Genomic DNA, 18,926 nt, shown 5'->3' with positions numbered 1-18,926 from the left:
CCATCCACAGAGGGGTGGGGAGAAAATGCAGATAACTGTAATTGAACAACAATAAAAAAAATTGATTGAGGGAATGAAAAAAAAAAGAATAAATCTGTGGTGGTGGTGGTGGCAGGAGAAACTCCCAGCCTCACAGGAGAGTTTGTTGGAGAGACCCACAGGGTCCTACAATGTATACAAACCCACCCACCTGGTATCAGCACCAGAAGGGCCCAATTTGCTTGTGGGTAGTGGGAGAAGTGACTGAAAACGAGTGGAGAGCTGAGCAAACGGTATTGTTCCCTCTTAGACCCCTCCCCCACATACAGTGCCACAATGCAGCTACATGACTTGCCCTGCCCTGGGGAATACCTAAGGCTCTGCCCCTTAATACATAACAGGCATGCTGAGACAAAAGAAAATATGGCTCAAATGAAAGAAAAGATCAAAGCCCTAGAAAAAACACAACTAAGTGATGAAGAGATAGATAACCTATCACATGCACACTTCAAAACACTGGTAATCAGGATGCTCACAGACTTGGTTGAGTATGGTCGCAAAATAGAGGAAAAAGTGAAGGCTAAGAAAAGTGAAATAAAGGAAAACATACAGGGAACTGACAGTGATGGGAAGGAAACTGGGACTCAAATCAACAGTTTGGATCAGAAGGAAGAAAGAAACATTCAACCAGAACAGAATGAAGAAACAAGAATTCAGAAAAAACTAGGAGAGGCTTAGGAACCTCCAGGACAACTTTAAATGTTCTAACATCTGAATCATAGGGGTGCCAGAAGGAGAAGAGGAAGAACAAGAAATTGAAAACTTATTTGAAAAACTAATGAAGGAGAACTTCCCTAATCTGGCAAAGGAAATAGACTTCCAGCAAGTCTGAGAAGCTCAGAGAGTCCCAAAGAAGTTGGACTCAAGGAAGCACACACCAAGGCACATCATAATTGCATTACCCAAGATTAAAGATAAAGAGAGAATCTTAAAAGCAGCAAGAGGAAAGGAGAGAGTTACCTACAAAGGAGTTCCCATAAGACTATCATCAACACTAATTATTAAAAAAAAGACTATCAGTTGATTTCTTGAAACAAACCTTACAGGGAAGAAGGGGCTGGAAAGAAGTATTTGAAGTCATGAAAGGCAAGGACCTACATCCAAGATTACTGTATCCAGCAAAGCTATCATTTGGAATGGGAGGGCAGATAAAGTGCTTCTCAGATAAGGTCAAGTTAAAGGAGTTCATCATCACCAAGCCCTTATTATATGAAATGTTAAAGAGATTTATCTAAGATAAAGAAGATGATCAAAAATATGAACAGTAAAATGAAAACAAACTCACAACTATCAACAACCGAACCAAAAAACCCAAAAATGAACTAAGCAAACAATTAGAACAGGAACAGAATCACAGAAAGGGAGATCACATGGACGGCTATCAGTGGGGAAGGGGATGGGGGGAGAATGGGGGGAAAGGTGCAGGGAATAAGTATCATAAATGGTAGGTAGAAAATAGACAGGGGGTGGTTAAGTATAGTATAGGAAGTGTAAAAGCCAAAAAACTTATTTGTATGAGCCAGGGGCCTGAAGTAAGGGTGGGGGTGGGGAATGTGGGTGGGAGGGGATGTGCAGGGTATAGGGGGACAAAGGGAGGGGATGGGGCAACTGTAATAGCATAATCAATAAAATATATTTTTAAAAATCAAAGTTAAGATTTTTTCTTTTGATATACTTTCCCTGTCTTAATCGGGATGCCGCAGAAACAGACCCTGAGATGAGGATTCATATCATTTATTAGTAGTTTTTCCCAGGAAAAAAGAAACAATAGGGGAATGTGGAAGAGGGACTGAGACGGAAAGAGGGACAAGCAAGGATGCAATATTACCATGAAGAGTATCTTTGGCCCCATCCCATGGGACTTTTGGAGACAGCGTTAAGCTACACATGAGAGTTATCTTGATCAGGGGTTAAGGGGCTGGTGTACTTACATCCTCACACCTGTCAGTCATAAAGCTGCGTCTGGGGTCTGGGGAAGTAACTTTTCAGAGACTTCAGCTCTCTGTGCATGTATACAGACAAAGTTGGCTTCTGCAGCCTGAGAGCTGTCCTCCACATAAGAGGCCCAGTGCTGGCTTCCGGGAATGAAAGCAGCCTGAAAGCCTGAAGCTAATGTGTGTGAAAATGGCATAGGGATTCTGGCAGATACTGATCAGTGCCTGGCATATCCCCCTGCTTTCCAAAACACACATGTATGTACATGGGGACACACACACACAACCCTCAGGCTGGTTCAGGTTCCTCTCCTCAGAATGTCTATAATATCCAGGCTGTATCACTATCATTGCAGTTACCCCATGTTTTAAATTATTTCTTCATGTATCAATGCCTTTCATTATACTGTGACCTCCTTGAGTATATGAATCATTTGTCTTTGTAGTACACTGCCAGGACAATAGGTGTTCAATAAATATGTATAGATTAAAAGCACAAGGGAGGAGACAACGATAGGTTTGGGGAAAGGGCATGGGTCGAGCAGAGTCTCAGAAAGGATAGATGGGAAGTTAAGGCACATAAATCCTTGAGTAGCAAAACCTTGGTATTAAGGTTAGTCCCCACCCCTAATGTTTGGTATGGCCTACAAAGGTGAACATTAACACCAAATACACTTGGTGAAACTGGAAATTGGTTCTCCAATGCCCTGGAGATTAGATTTTTGCTATTTTTCCTGTCAAGAAGCATTCTAAATTATTAGGGACAACTAGAAATTATGGGCAAAATGTTGGTATTATAAAAGAACCTATGCCTGGCCTCTAAGCCAGAGGTGAGGTTAGGCTTGAATGCCCTGTTCACGGGGATTTCCCTGAAGTCTGATTAACATCTAAGTATACTTCAAACTGTAGCTTGACTGCTGGCAACATGTAATTATGGATATTATTGTACTAGCATGTCTAATTTGACAAGTAACTCTGGGAGTAAACATGAAATGGGAACTATACCATTTGGCCAATATTTGCTGCAGAGTTCAGTTTTGCAAACCAGGACTATCTGTGTGTGTCAAACAAAACCTTATGAAGATGACAGATATTAGGAAAGTAATGACAGAGAAGTATTTTTTCCTCCTTCTTCCCTCTCAAATTAATAGTTGAGTGTAATTGGTTGAAGTACAAGATTCATGAGGGAAACCAATTTTAATTACCATTGTTAAGAAACCATTCACCCTCTGCTCTCAAATGTTGGGATGTTTGTTTCTTGCCAATTCTGTCTTCTCGGGATTCAAAGCATTTGAACCAACAGGGGGTAAGTGGTATTTGAGTGGAATGAAATTCAAGGATAACAAAAGGAGGTATGATAATTATGTGGGAAAATTATAAATATTCTAACAAGAAAAGACTAAAAAGTATGAAAAGAGAAATCTGAGATCAGACCTAAAATAAATTACAGTATTTTAAATAAATTTTTTAAAAATTCTACCTTTTGTAAAAATCAATTATCTCCTTTATCCCCAAGAACTCAGGGTTGAAACTTTGAGGTCATCTATCTCTTTTAACCTCTTAGCTAGTTATGGAAGTCCTCTTTCTTATCCCTTCAGAATGTCACGTACATGAATCTGGCCTTGGGATAGATGGAGCAGGTGTGTGTTGACACAGATTTGAGGGGTTTTAGGGGGCATCCTTATTGTGGGTACGGAAGATGGTTTGGTCTTTAAAGAGTACACAGTCAAATTCAACCTCCTTAAAAAAGGGTTACAAATCTATTGGTTGACACCTATAGGCTTAAAGAAATTGGACAGATGTTAAACCAGGCATTTGAATGTGGGTTGAAGGAAGGAACCAGAAGAAGGAAAAAAAAAAACCCCGCAGGAGCAGAGATAGGATGCTGGCAGCAAAATATCTATTTCACTCTTTTGATAAGGTCTAGTTCTATGAGTACCATCATCTACCTTGGCTTGTGCTTTTCAAGACCACATCTGTTCAGCCTTTCAAATCCACCCACCTGTCCAGAGATGTTATACTAATTTATCTCCATACTTCTTTCAACCTGTTTCATCATTTCACTCCCATGTTGAATCTATCTGATTTCATCCTGGTTCTTTAACTGGGCCTACCCATCAGGCACTGTCTAGTAAAAATTAAAATAGTGGCTTTAATCTAGAGTGGCCACCCACCCACCCCACCCCAAGACAATTCCCTAGTCCAACCCTTAGTTCCTTATTGAGATCCCACAGCCTCTTTCTCCTCTGGTCCCAGGTACCTGGTAATGTATCATTCTCCTCTCCTCTGTTGCAGTTTTTTGCCCTTGTGTTTCCTCTACCATTTGTATTTTGGCCCTTTTCCAGTTTCAGTTTTGCTTACTCTTGGCCTCAGAAGCGCTCCCTGTTACATGCTCTAGCCCCCATCCCTGCACCTTGAAGGAAAGGAAGGAAAATATATTCTTGTCTAATTCCCACTGTAAATCTGGGAGCTAATTATGCCAAAAGAGCCATGTGGCATTTCAGTGAAAGGCTCAAAGCATGAAAAGAAAGGGTGTGGTTGGTCTTGTTGAAATAACCATCTTCATAATTAGAGCCACTCATCTTATAGCACCTGTATTTTGACCTCAGTACAGGGTATATTAGCTTTTATAAACTGCTGTTGCCTGGCTTGTTTTCACTATTCACTAAAAATGTCACATTTTCCAGCTTAGGAGCTGTAGCTCTGTTGAGCTTTTTACTTCTAAATCTGTTTCCATTAAGAACGTGATGAAAATGACCTCCTTAAGAGAGAGAATCTTGAGCAGTACTTCTGAAGCTTGGGAACCTACACAGATCACCTGGGAGTCTTGTTAAAATGCACATTCTGAGTCTGTAGGTCTTGGGTGGGGCCTGAGATTCTGTATTTCCAGCAAACCCTCAGATGCTGCTGCTGGTGGTCTAGGAACCACAATTTAAGTAGATGTCAGATGCCATGCTTAATGAACAACCATGAAGGTAAGGGAGATTGGGTTTAAGACCCAGAATTTTCCACAGGCATTTTCTACTACATGTACCTCATTTTGGAAAGGATCTGGTGGAACTCTGGACCACAGGCAGATAATGATCAACTGGAAAATTTCCTTATGCATCTTCTCAGAAAGCTCTTCTGATGGTGCTGAAAAAGAGGAAGGAAGGTTAGACTTGATCCAGAAACATTTCTGTTCGCAGAAATATTTCAGGTTGATGTTGCCTGGAGAGTTAGAGCTGAATTAGTAACTTCCCCAGGGGATGGGTTCAGGTATTTTAGATCTGAGACCCCAAGAGACAAAGAAGTAATCAGTGGCAGTCAAAGGCTCCTAAATGCAGCATTCTTTCAAACTGCAAACGCATTGATATGTAACCAGAATTGGTGGCAAAGAAGTCAGTGACAATTTCTCATCTCCCTCTTTATTAAGGTAACATTGGTTTATAACATTATAATTTGGCATCTGTATGTACTACATTGTGCTTACCCTCAAAAGTCTAGTTTCCATCTGTCACAGGAAAATTGAGCCTCTCTAACCACTTTCCCTCTGGTATCCACCAACCTGTTACCTACCTCTATGAGTTTGTTTTTGTTTTGTTTATTTGTTTTGTTTTATATTTTACTAATGAGTGAAATCACACAGTATTTGTCTTTCTTCATTTGGCTGATTTTGCTTTGTATAAAGAACTCTCCTTTAACAGGAACCTAATCAACAAAACAAACAAACAAGCAAAATATAACCAAAGACACTGAAATTGAGAACAGGCTGACAGTGACCAGAGGGGAGAGGGGAGGGAATTTCAGGGGAAAAGGGTGAAGGGTTTGTAGGAACAATTATAAAGGACACATGGACAATATTGGGTGTTGGGGGTGGAGACAGGAGGGAGGTGGGGAGGGCTGGGGGCTGGGGGTTGGGCTGGGGTGGAGGGAAAAGGCAGAGAACTGTATTTGAACAACAATAAAATTTAAAAAAAAAGAATTCACAATAGCTGTCATGAAGAAACTCAAGAAAATTCAGAAAGTTCAATGAGCTCAAGAATAAAATTAATTATCAGAAGGAATACTTTACCAAAGTGATTGAAACTCATAAACAAAAACTTATCTCCTATTTTTGACCACTCACTTCCCTCCTTGAGATATTTCTTTTAATTTCAGGTATTGATGTTTTATCACAGATATTTTCAAAGTCACTGCAGAGAACCTAGTAAATTCCACTTTATTTTAGCAGTAAAATTAGCCTTAGGCATGGTAATTACCTTTGCAACTCCCTACCTGCTGCTCATGCAGGTAATATAAACAATGGAAATATAAGAAGACACGATATGACCCAGAGATGCCCACTGCGCACACCTGTCATGACATAGTATTATAGTCAGTTGTCTCCATGAGGCCTAAGTATATCATCATACAGTTCCAAAGTGGAACCTCTTCCCTTTTCTCTGCCTCATTAATCACTGTTAAAAAGCCGCCTCATAATGGAATTAAACGAGAAAAATCTCTTTAGGTTATGGATGGCAAAAGTGCAAGTCCAGAAACTTGGAGTTTCAGGGCATTTTCTGATCTTTCAAATTCATAGGGGTCATTTAATTTGTTGACCTTCTCCCCTCCTTCCAGGCTGCTTTATCTGTTTTTCTCCCTATACTTTAAGCAAGAAACTGAGGCAATATGGACCCACAAAAATTTATTTTATCATTTTCCATGACTACAGCTAAAGTCAGAGGGAGATACCATAGGTCTGCAGTACCCAAGAAATTTCCAAGTAAACAGACCCTGTTTAACCCAGATTCTTGCCCTCATGAGCTCATCTTCCTTTTGACATACAAAGCCTCCCAAAACTTCTGTTGAGATCACTGTTCCACGCCCAACTGCTATTTAATCATTTGCATGTGGCAATTCTATTATATTAATACCATGAGGAGTAGGTCCAAGGGCAACCAGGAGTAGTTCCCTCTTTGATGAGGTCTCAGGTTTACTTGCTTAATCTCTAGCTGAGCTCTTGGCTCATTTCATTGTTATAGCTGCAAGAATGCTATCTTTCTGTAGCATTATAGTTCCTTTTCCTAGGTCCCTCTGACCTATACATTCCCCTCCAAGAGCTGCTTTATTCATACTACCTAACCTTAATAAGTTTTCCTCCTTTAATATACTAAACTCCTCTCCAAATCTGCACTCAATGACATATATGTGGAATCCATCTTGGACTTTTGGACCAAATGCCATTCCCTGCAGGTGAGTGTGGGGTCACCTAGCCTCATATCTCTGCAAGTCAGAATGCATCCATGATTCTGACTACTGAGTATGTGAGCTTCTTGAAGAAAGGGCCTGTATGCTACTCCTTAATTTGTCCCCTATAGTGTTTCAGCTCTAAGGACCCTTTGTTTTTGTTCCCCCAAATTAAAATGGCTTTATTATTTATTTCTCATTATAAAAATAATCAATGCTCAGTTTAAAATGTCCAAACAGTACAGATTAGTATACTGAAGTAAGGAAAACAGTACCTTAAATTTCACCACTTGGAGATTAATCCTGTTCAAAATCTTCCAGACACTCTTCCATACATAGACACAATTTTTTTGCAATTGGAATACACTGTTTTGGCCAAATAATATATTGTTATCATTTCAGCAAGCACAGATATCAAAATAAGTATTAGTTTATTTGCAATGAATTGAACTGCAATATGAACAGAAAAGCCTAAGGCTGTTTATAATTCATATACCTTCACCTTATTTTTCTAGCTACACTCCCATTTCTTTCTCTTCACTCTTCTTCCTCTTCTCTAACCAGGTCCCTCAGCAGCCCTGAGGGGGCTGCCTTGGCTGCTACAGTTGCCAGGGAAAGGAAGAAAAGGAAGGAGGTGCAGGTGGTCAGGCAGCGGGAGGCACGTTCCATGCTGTCACTTCCAGGAGAATTGGCCCTCTTTACTCCTGCCAGGTGGGAGTTGAAATGACGTCAAGCTCCATTTTTATACTGTCTCCTTATTTTTTCTACTCCCTCCACCCTTTGCCTCCTTCCTGGGCAGCAGAAGGGAGGTATCTACAGAGCACTATCTGCACGATCATCAAGCTCCTCAGGCGGTTCTGATTTAGGGGGTGCACAGCTACTCTTTGAGCCATGCTGATCTACTCATTGCAGACCAGGTGCAGCTTACAGTTGAATAGGAATCACCTGGGGAGATGGTTAATAATACAAACTCCTGCACCTCATTCCCGGTGATTCTGATTCTGCAGAGTTGGGATGTGACCCAAGACTTTGTAAGGTTTTTTTAGTTTGTTTTTGTTTTAACAAGGTCCGTAAATGATCCTGATGAGCAGCCAGGTTAGCCCATGCTCTACTTCCTGGTTAGTCAAAGTGTGGTCCATTGACCAGCATCAGCAGCATCATCACTACCTGGGAGCTTGTTAGAAATGCAGAATCTCAGGCCTTACTGTAGACCTACTGCATCAGAGCCTGTATATTAACAAAAGGCCTGGATCAGGGGCATCAGACTCATTTTCACCAGGGGCCACATCAGCTTTGAGGTTTCCTTCAAAGGGCGGAATGTAATTTCAACTCCTTAACAGTTAAAGAGTAGTTACATTTATACAGACCTAAAATTATTTTGGCCCTTTGATGGCAACCGAGAGGCTGATATGGCCCCCGGTGAAAATGAGTTTGACACCCCTGGCCTAGATTATTCATATTGCACATTAAAGTTTGAGAAGCACTGCTCTACCTCTGTGCCATAGAATTGGCCAATTATTTGTGGGGTTAAACTAAAAATATTGTAACTTACTTGATTCCTTCCTATTGATCTGTTTGTGGGATTTCACAAAACATACCTACAACTTATGGCAACATTTTCCTAAAAGAGAGGTGATGATAGATAGTACAGTTAATTCCAAATTAAAGGAAACACCACCATTTTGAATCTTGGCCTGTCTTTAATTTTATGCATGAAATCATGAGAGAAATTGAGGTTTGCATTAATATTTTAGATTAATGGTTACAATTGGACCATATTTTTCTCTTCAGTGTCATTTAATCTTTCAGCTCTTAAATAACAAAGTTCTTGGTAAAAAATTCAAGTGGCCCTAGGTTATGTTTGCACCAATTTACGCACTGCCGATGTCCAGCCAATAATAACTGCACTTCAGGAGAACAAAAACAGCAATTCAGCATTCATTTTAATCAATGACCTCATATTCCCCACCAGTTCCTGTGGAGCCATCGTTCATGGAAGTCTTTGACTTTCTATGTTGCTTATGAAAGCCTATTGACTAGAATTGTAATTCACCTAGATTTGTCCCAGAAAATTTATCCTTTAGTGTTAGCATGTTGAGCATTCAAATTATTGTTACATAAAAATCCTATAAAGAAATTCTCTTTTCCGCACTTACAGAAGGTCATGGAATTATTTTTCCATTAATTTAGTTTAGATGCAGGATAAAATATAAGTTGTTCATAATAAACTAATCTTCAGGGCCACATACCTTCCAATTCCAGTTTTGTATTCTCCTTCAGGGATACCTTTTTTCTCTCTCTCTCTCTCTCTATACAGTTCTTAAAGCCCATAACTTCTTTGTGCCTTCCTTCCCCCACCCTTTTTTAAAATTGTTGTTCAGTTACAGTTGTCCCTGTTTTCCCCCAGCACTCTCCCCTGCCCCACCAACCCACCTCCACCATCCATCGTCCACCCTCCATCCTTCTCCCCTTTGGCTTTGTCCACGGGTCATTTGTACATGTTCCTTGATGACCCTTCCCCTTCTTTCCCCTGTTATTCCCCTCCTCCCTCCTCTCTGGTTACTGTCGGTTTGTTCTTTCTCAGCTGGTTCTATTTTGCTTGTTTGTTTGTTTTGTTGATTAGGTTCCACTTACAGGTGAGATCTTATGGTATTTGTCTTTCACCACCTGGTTTATTTCACTTCTTTATGCCCTCTTGCTTGTTTCAAACTCACTGTCTGGATAATTTCCCAAACCTTTGCAACACTGCATCTGTTAGAGATGGAAGCCCAATAGGGTGCCCCCCCCCGCCCCATCTGAGAGGGGGTAGGCTGACTACGGTGCCAGTACAGTGGCTCTGTGAGACTATCAACAAATTAGGTTTACTTTATCTTCCTGCTATGCCATTACTAAGGTGTAGCTCTTGTTCTTGGGTTTGCAAGATAGCTGCTGTGCCTCCATGAATTGTATCCATCTTTTGTGAAGGAAGAATTCAAAGGAGAAAGGACTATTGTTTTTAGAAGTCTACCCTTTAAAACAAGGTTTCTGGGCAGCCCCGCCCAATAATTTCTGCTTACATTTCAGAAGCCAAAGCTGGGTCACATGACCACCCCTAGCTGAGATAGAATCTGGGCACATTCCTACCCCTGACGCCCAAATTGGAGTTCTCTAATAAGAAAAAGAAGAGGAAAAATGGATATTAGGTAGGCAGTTAGCAAGACCTGCCACTATCACTCAGTTTAAGTAATTCATAAGACATTTGTATTTTAAAGGAGGAGAAAGCCTTAAGCCAAATAGAATAGAATTTTAGACGTTAGCTACAGTGTACTTAGTCTTTGTGTCTAGAGATGAGAAATTTCTGTTGCCTTTCAGCTCGCGCTCTGCAGAATACGTGCCTGCTATGTCAGGGTGTAGGTTAGAGCCCACTTAGATAAGAAACCACAGACTGTGAGACTTAGAGCCCGTTGGCTCAGCCCCAGGTGTGCCTTGCTCTGTTCAGGGAAGTGTTGCTCCTAATCAAAATCTCTAAAACAGAAAGATCCTCCAAATCCCTGCTTTTATTTTGAGAAGGTGTTAGGATAATTATCTTGAATTCTGTCTTCTATGATGAGTTAATTGTTTTTGTCTGATTGAAATTTTAATGCAATACCACACATACTTCATTTTAAAAAATGTCACGTATTTGAGAACAGACTGATGGTTACCACAGGGAAGAGGGGTTGGGGGACTAGGTGGAAAAGGTGAGGGGATTGAGAAGTAGATATTGCTAGTTGTAAAATAGTCATGGGGATGTAAAGTACAGCATAGGAAATACAGTCAGTAATATTGTAATAACCACGTATGCTGCCAGGTGGGTGCTGGGAATGTCGGGGGGAGGGACACTTTAAAAAATATGTGATTGCCTAACCACTATGCTGCACACCAGAAACCAATACAAAATAATATTGAATGTAAACTATAATTGAAAAAATAAATAAATGTCATATTTGAAGAGCTTAATAAATTAAAGTGGGGGGAGGTTAGGGGGCGGAGGGACTGAGCAAAAAGGAAAAAGGACTCATAGACATGGAGAACAGTGTGGTGATTGCTCAGGGGGAGGGGGTATAAGGGGACTAAGTGGTAATGTAAAAAATACAATAAAGATTAAATTAAAAAGTAAATTAAATTCTTACTAAATCTCAAAGATTATTAAGGATGCTCTGCCCTTTCTGTCAAGATGGGCCCTTGATCTGGCACTAATGTTCTTTGTGGGGGAGAAGACCCTAGAGGACAAAAGGATGGGCGCCATCCTGGCCTCACACTTAGGTTGAGAGAATGGGAGGTAGACCTCTAGGGTGGGGAGGCTTGGATATCTGTGGAAAATAGTGACTTCAACTTAAATAGGTTTGATGATCAGGTCTTGAGACTGTCAGCAAGAAAAACTGCCTTTTCCCCCCTGACTTTAGGGGCCAGAGGGAAAAGTATGAAGAACAAACATAGAAATCTCAGTGCTAAGAAGGATCAGAAGGGCAAAGTAGGGTCAGAGGGGCAAAGGATGCTTTATATGACTAAGACAAGGTACAGGTAGGGAAAAGGTCTATCAGGAAAGAGTGATAAATTTCAAAGGCCTGAGTTTTAGAAACAAAGCTCAGATGAGAGTTTGGGCCAGAATCCCTGCTTTCTGCTCCCCTGTAAATTTGAGGGATCTGTGTGGCATCATGGAGTCTCCAAGTCTGTGGGTCTTAATGGGATTTTATGCCATCATAAGTGCACTGAATATATTAAGTTTGGGTAAAGGTCACTGTTAAAGTTAGTATCACTGTTTAACAAACAATCCCAAATTGGTAGCATAAATAACAACCACCATGTTATTATGCTCAGAGTTTTTGGGAACTCAGAGAAGGCACAGTGCAGGTGGCTTGTCTCTGATCCACAATGTGTGGGTTCTCAGCTGGTGTGGGGTGTCTAAAATGGCCAAGGGCTAGAATCATCTGGAGGCTTCTTCCTGCACATGCCTGGGGTCTGGGCTGGGATGATTCAATGCCTGAACTCAGCAGAACTGTTGACCAGAGGGCCTACACCTGGCCTCTCTCTAAGTGACTTGGGCTTCTCACAGTACAACAGCTGGGTTCTGCGAAAAGCCTCTGGAGGATAAGACTGCTCCAAGAAAGACAGGGTAAGCTGCACAGCCTTTCATGACATAGCCTCAGAAATCACATAGCATCATTTTCACCTTTTTTTGTGGCTCAAACAGTTACAAGCCTGACTATATAGTCAAGGCAACTAATCTTAAAGGAGCCCCTTCTTAATAGGAGTGTCAAAGAATTTGAAGCCTTTAAAACCAACCAACCAACCAACCAGCAAACAGATGCCCACTTCCTGACTTTGGAATCTTGTGTGTATATATCCTACCTTTGGTGAAAGACTTAACTTCTCTGACCTCTATTTTCCTCACCTACCAAATAGTAGGTGCCCATCTCATGGGGTTTGGATAAAGACTAAATGAGATAAAGTTATATGGAAACATCTAGCACATTGCCTAGAACATAATGTGATCAATATTGCTTGAGCCTAAATCTGAAGAATGCTTGGGGAATACCAAGTCTAAAGTAGGGGTTATTTTCTCAGTTACAGAATCAGGGATTAAGTTGAAAGATGTATTGTGCTTTCAACAAATACACACCTATTAAATACCTACTATGTGCCAGACAGGTCCCCCTGGCCAGAGACATTCCTCATTGAAGAGTTATACTTGCATCCAAAAATACCAGACATAAAGTTCAGGTGGTTGTGGACACAAATATTTTCTAATTATCTTCTTTCACCCATAATAAATACTGTCCAGAAGTGAACTTTTGAATGTGGTTCTTCCCCTGGTCTTGATAAGTTGTGCATCTGTAGTCTTTTGACAGCTCATCTGGGGATGAAGGGGCTCAGATGGCCTCTTAAATGTCTGGAAGTTACTTCTAGCTATTGGCTAAAGCACATTTTTTCTCCCTATAATGATCTCTCATCTGAAATATATGTTAGACTGAGCTTCTTCACAGTCTCAGGGTTCCAATGCAATGGCAAGACTGAAAAATGCAAGGCTTCATAAGGCCTAAACTCCAGAATTAGCACAGATTAATTTCTACCACATTCTATTGATCAAAGCAAGTCACAAGGCTATTCTAACTGGAAGGGGTAGGGAAATACATTGCCTTTCTTCTTGAAAGGAGTATTAAAGTCACATTGCAATGGGGCATGGACCCAGAGAGGTGTGATTCAGTGGGAGCCATTATTATTATGCTCTAGCACACTTGTTATTTAATTTGATTATTTTCAATTGTGAGTGAGGTTATTTTCTAGCCATTTGTATTCCTTCTTTTTTAGATTGCCATTTGGCCATTTTTGTATCATGTCTTAGGGTTATCTTACCAATTTTTAAGAACTCCTATATTATGGATATTAATTTTAGTCTCTCATATTTGTTGCAAATATTTTCTCAAGTTGTTGATGTTGTGTATATTTTTCTTTGCCATTTAAAAAATTACTTTTAAACTTAAGAAATCTTTCCTCACTCAAAAATCAGATACCTAGTCTAGCTTTTATATAGTTGAACTATTTATGTTTATTTTTAAAATCTATTGAAGTTAATTTTGGTGCATGATTTGTGATAGTTTAATATGATTTTCTCATATAGCTGTCAATTTCTACTCTACACTCCTTTTGGAAAAATCCATCCTTTACCAAGTAATTTGTAATGCCTACTCAATCATATGATAATTATCAATCCCAGAGTTTTGTTCTTGTATTATTTCTTGTTTTATTGCTGTCTCTATAAATCTTTTACTGATGTCTTATTTCACTTATTTGAGATTTATAAATAGGCCACTCTCATTTCACTTAAAAAGTTTAAAAAGTTTTCTTGGTTAGTTTTGCTTGTTTATTCTTCCAGATGAACTTTAGAAATATATCGTCAAATTAAAATTGATCCTCATGAGATTATGGTTGGGACTGCATTACCCTTCATTTGGGAGGAATGGACATCTTTACAAGATTAAGTCTGCTCAACTAGGAACATGGTATCCAAGTCTTCTTTTATTTCTCTTAATAAAAGAAATATATATATATATATATATATATATATATATATATATTCCAAGTATTTTTTTAAACTTTTTTTATTGTTGTTCAAGTACAGTTGTCTCCATTTCCCCCAACCACTGCCCCCATCCCACCCACCCCCACCTCCCACCCTCAATCCCCCTCCCCTGTTGTCTTTGTCCATGAGTCCTTTATACATGTTCCTTGACAACCCTTCCCATTTTTTCCCGTTATCCCCCTTCCCCTCCCCTCCAGTTACTGTCAGTTTGTTCTTTATTTCGAAGTCTCTGGTTCTATTTTGCTTCCTTGTTTGTTTTGTTGATTAGGTTCCACTTATAGGTAGATCATATGGTATTTGTCTTTCTTATTACATGTTACTTCTAGGGTAATTTTTAGGCTGTGTTATTGCATTTCATTATGTTTCTAGCTGCTTATTACCTAAACTATTGATTTCTTGATAATTACCCTTCATCCAGTCACTTTTTAGAATGTGCTTATTAATTCTAATATTTTCCTATTGATTCTCTTGCCTTAACTAGGTGTGTAATGTTAATGTCTGCAAACAATAAAAATTCCTTCTTGTACCTGCTAATAATCATACCTCTTTTTTGGTTTTAATATATTATTGCATTGGCCAGAAATTACAGAAGAATATTAAATAGAACTTGACTGATTTTGCAAGCAATAGCAAAGAGGTTTTGTAACCAGAAACTCATTCCAATGTTTCAAATTTTTTGCTGTAATATATAATTGGTATGTAATATGTAGTATGTTCTGTCTTGCCTTTCTCAAGGCCAATCCTGTTGTTTATATCATTTTACTAACATTTTTTATTATATCTCTGAGTCTATGGTGAATAATATTCACAAATTCTCTGTAAAAATGACCTATAGTTACATGAAAAGAATTATTAAATATTTCCTTATTTTTCTCTTTCTTTTTCCTTTCACTTCTCTATTTCTTGTTTATCAAAACTTCTCATAATTGTGATTTTCCCTGGATCACTTCTAAATTTTCCATGTTTCTTTAACTATAGAATGTGGAAATGGACCCCATCTTTTGGGAAGGGGTTGAATCTTGTGACTAATTGGAAGCACTAGTTCGCAGTTCTTACTAGTTACAATGTCCATGTTTTGTTTGCTTTTTAGTGTATTCTGTTCAGTCTTTTATTTGTTATGGAAATTAGGTCTTTATCTGACATAAAATCACTTCTGGTTCAACTGACATTCACTTCCCAGTGACAATCAGGCTTATTACCAAAAGCTGTCCTTAGACCTGCTGTCACTCTTTTACCTCACTTCTCTGGATCTTACTCTTTACAGCAAAACTTCCCTAAAGGTTAGTTTGTACTCTGCCTCTACTTCCTCAGCTCATATTCTCTCTTTAAGCTGTTTTAGTCCGGGTTAAGTCTTTAGTCCCCGCTGTGCCACTGGAACTACTCTTATAAAGGATCCTTTCACCTCCACATTGCTGAACCTAATCAATTCTCAGCCCTCATCTTACCCACCATTTCAGCAGCATTGGAAACTGGTAATTCTCTGTTTCCCAATTGCTTCAAGGGCTCCACACACTCTTCTGGATTTTGTCCTATCTCCCCTCTTTTGTCCGTTACTATCATAACGACAATGAAAAACAAATCCTTAGTGTAGGCCAAGGACCCTAGTTACAGTTACTATTACTGTACAGCAAATCACTTCAAAAGTTAGTGGCTTAAAAACCACGACCATTTTCTGACACTTTAGAAACTTGGGCAGGTATTGGCTCCTTGTTTCTTTTGCATTATCATGGAATCAGCTGAGGTCACTCAGGGGAACTCAGCTGGTGAATGGGCTGATCTGGAGGTTCCAAGACAGTTTCATTCATATTCCTGGCTCCTTGGTGGGGTGACTGGAAGACTGGGCTTGGTTGCAACTCTTGAATGGAATGCCTACATACGGCCTCTCCAGCACGACAAGCTGCATGGTCTTTTTATGACCTCAACTTGGAAGGCACCTAGTGTCACTTTGACAGTACATTATTGCTTGCAGCAGTCAAAGCCCACCAGATCAAGAAGAAGAAACTTAGACTGCACTTCTCAATGAGATGAATGGCAAACAATTTGTGGCCATTTTAAACAACTGTCACAGTGCTGTGTGACCTAGCTTTTATGATGTCTCTGATCTCATCTCCAGCTTTTTTAGCCTTGCTCACTCTGATGAGTCACATTGGAACACTCCAAGGTGGCTTGTGCTTCAGAGCTTTTGTTCTTGCTGTTCTATCTGCCTTATATGTTTTCCCTTCAAATCCTTGAAAAGCTTACTCCTTCATTTCATGTAGACCTCTGCTCAAATGTTCCCTTCTTATACAGCCTTCTCTGCCCACCTTGTCTGAAATAGCACCTCTTCTCAATGGCCATCTTCTTACTTTCTGTGATTTTTTTACAGATACGCCTGGCCCTGTTTCATATTTATTTCTTTAGGTTTTAGTTGCCTATCAGTGTCTCATTCACCAGCATATAGTCTCTATGAGGACAAAACTTCTATCTGATGTGTTCACTTGTGCCTCTAGCAACTTGAACAGAGACTGACACACAGAGTTGTTCCATCTTACATGTTAAATGAGTGACTGAATTCACTTGCATGTTTTTCATGTTCTCTTATAATCCATTTTCATTTCACTGAGGAGACAATGTATTTCTAGTCTCTTGTCTTTGGGGGAAGTTTTCTACCACTGTGGCTCTTGATCAACTGGCAGGCATTTGATTTTAAAATATTTTTTTGTTGCATCCATTAGACTTTTGGACAAATATTGGATTTGGGCAGCAGAGTCTATTTCTCTGGTCTTTGTTTTTTAGTCTGTGCTTTTGTTTGGTTCTGTTTGTGCTTCTTCATTAAGCCCCAGTTAGATAATAGCCTTGAGTTTTTTTTGTGCCAAGTAAAAACCTGAAAATGATTTAAAATTTTTCCACTAGAAATATATTTACAAAAATAAAACCTTGTGGAAATTGCTTACATAACACTATGTTGGTCTTAGTTAAGTTGCCTCAGGCCCTGTTATAGCATGTGCTTTCTCTTACCTGAAGAATCCTCGGAAAGAATGTATATATTTACATCCTACCTCATTCCAGCAAAGAATCTGAGGCAGAATGTACCACAATTGGAGAAAATTAGTGCATTGGGGCAAGGCAAAGTAAATGTTCAAAAAGTAAAATAAATACTTGTCTTCATAGAAATGTGCCAGTTATTCCATGAACTGTAAAAAAAGAGAATTTTGCAATGGGATCTTTTTTTCTGGAATTACAGAAGTGCCATTTGGGCATTTTAATTACAGGAGAATGAAAGTGAATATACACAATGAAAATGAATATATTTGTGCTCTGATACATTAGGCTATTAGTGGAGTAGACTGATTTTTTTAAAAAGTTTGAAAAATATTGGGCCTTTCAGTGGATTTTTAGGTAACTATATTTACTTATTTTATGCAGATCAATTGATAATATTTTCATTAGCCTTCTGAAAATTAGCATTCTGAATATTCTGAGTGTGGCCTTTGGGTCCAATTTTTTTTTAACTGTCTGTACCAACATTTGCAATTCTTTTGTATGAGTATTTATTAAGTACTTACTTTGTACCTAATTTTTTGTTATTGCTCTTTTCATGAATTGAGACAACATAGAAATTTAAAGAAATTTCAATGAACAAACCATAATCTCAGGAGTGTTTGCAATTCATTCAGTTCAACCACAATTTGTTGGATACTTATTGTATGAGTCACAAACTCAGGTCCGTCTACAGACCAAGCAGATAAATTAGTGAAGCAGGGCAGGCATATAGAAAACCAATTGCCAGAAATGTAAGCAAGCTTTCTTTGTTTTTTACAGAAATATATAAAGAGATAATAAACACAGATATACTAATGAAGATCATATTTTAGCATACACATGGGGAAATGAAAACTGAAAAGACATAGTTACTGTTAATTATTTTCTTTCATGTTTCATACTCTTTTGATTTGGAACTGAAAAACAGATACCTTAACCTTTGTGAAAACATGAAGTGTCAGATCTTATATTTCACATTGTGAGGCACTGGGTAGAATTCAGCCTTGAATTTTCTAACTGATTTTGATATTTAATTGAATTCACCTTCATAACAGAAAGAAGCTCTTCATAAATTGATAATTCATTTTAGACATGGATAGGATCATTGCACAGTGTTCTTGTATTTAAGATAAATAAATGTCATTATTTCACTTTCAGTATTACATTGCACTGCAGTTCAATAACTTTCTATTTGGAGCTCCCAATTCATACTATCAATGCTAGTTAAGGGAGATGAATTGAGCAATGCTAGTTTATTTTCATAAAGTTTCAGATAAAAAACGTATTTGGAATTTGGGATTCAATTTCACACTTCTGGGAATATACATCTGGCTCTGGCTTTCACTTCTTTTAATAAAGGAAAGTAGGTGAGATTATTCTCTGACAAATTAAACTCCTAAAGATCCATTTTTTGTGTGATTAATGAACAAAACAAACTGCTTCATTTGCTAATTCCTTTGGTGAGAAATATTCAAGATATTTAGGAGAGTCATAATGTCAAGTCTTTGATCCAATTTTTGCTGCTAAATTGAGATGGACATTTTCCCTTGGGTAACATGAACCAGAGGATATCATCATTAAAAAAAATCATTTAACATCCATTCATACTTAAAAAGAAACTT

The 18,926-nt window shown here is 38.8% G+C and overlaps 1 pseudogene; it reads right to left on the bottom strand.

Annotated features, from left to right (window-relative positions):
• Positions 1-15,843, bottom strand: part of LOC112313285 (lysine--tRNA ligase pseudogene) — a 48,570-nt pseudogene extending 32,727 nt beyond the window's left edge.
• Positions 15,844-18,926: the final 3,083 nt, after the last annotated feature.

The sequence above is a fragment of the Desmodus rotundus genome, chromosome X (assembly GCF_022682495.2).
Source record: "Desmodus rotundus isolate HL8 chromosome X, HLdesRot8A.1, whole genome shotgun sequence".
Lineage (NCBI taxonomy): Eukaryota > Metazoa > Chordata > Mammalia > Chiroptera > Phyllostomidae > Desmodus > Desmodus rotundus.
The sequence above is the reverse complement of the archived record's forward strand: the minus strand, read 5'-3'. Positions and strand labels throughout refer to the sequence as shown.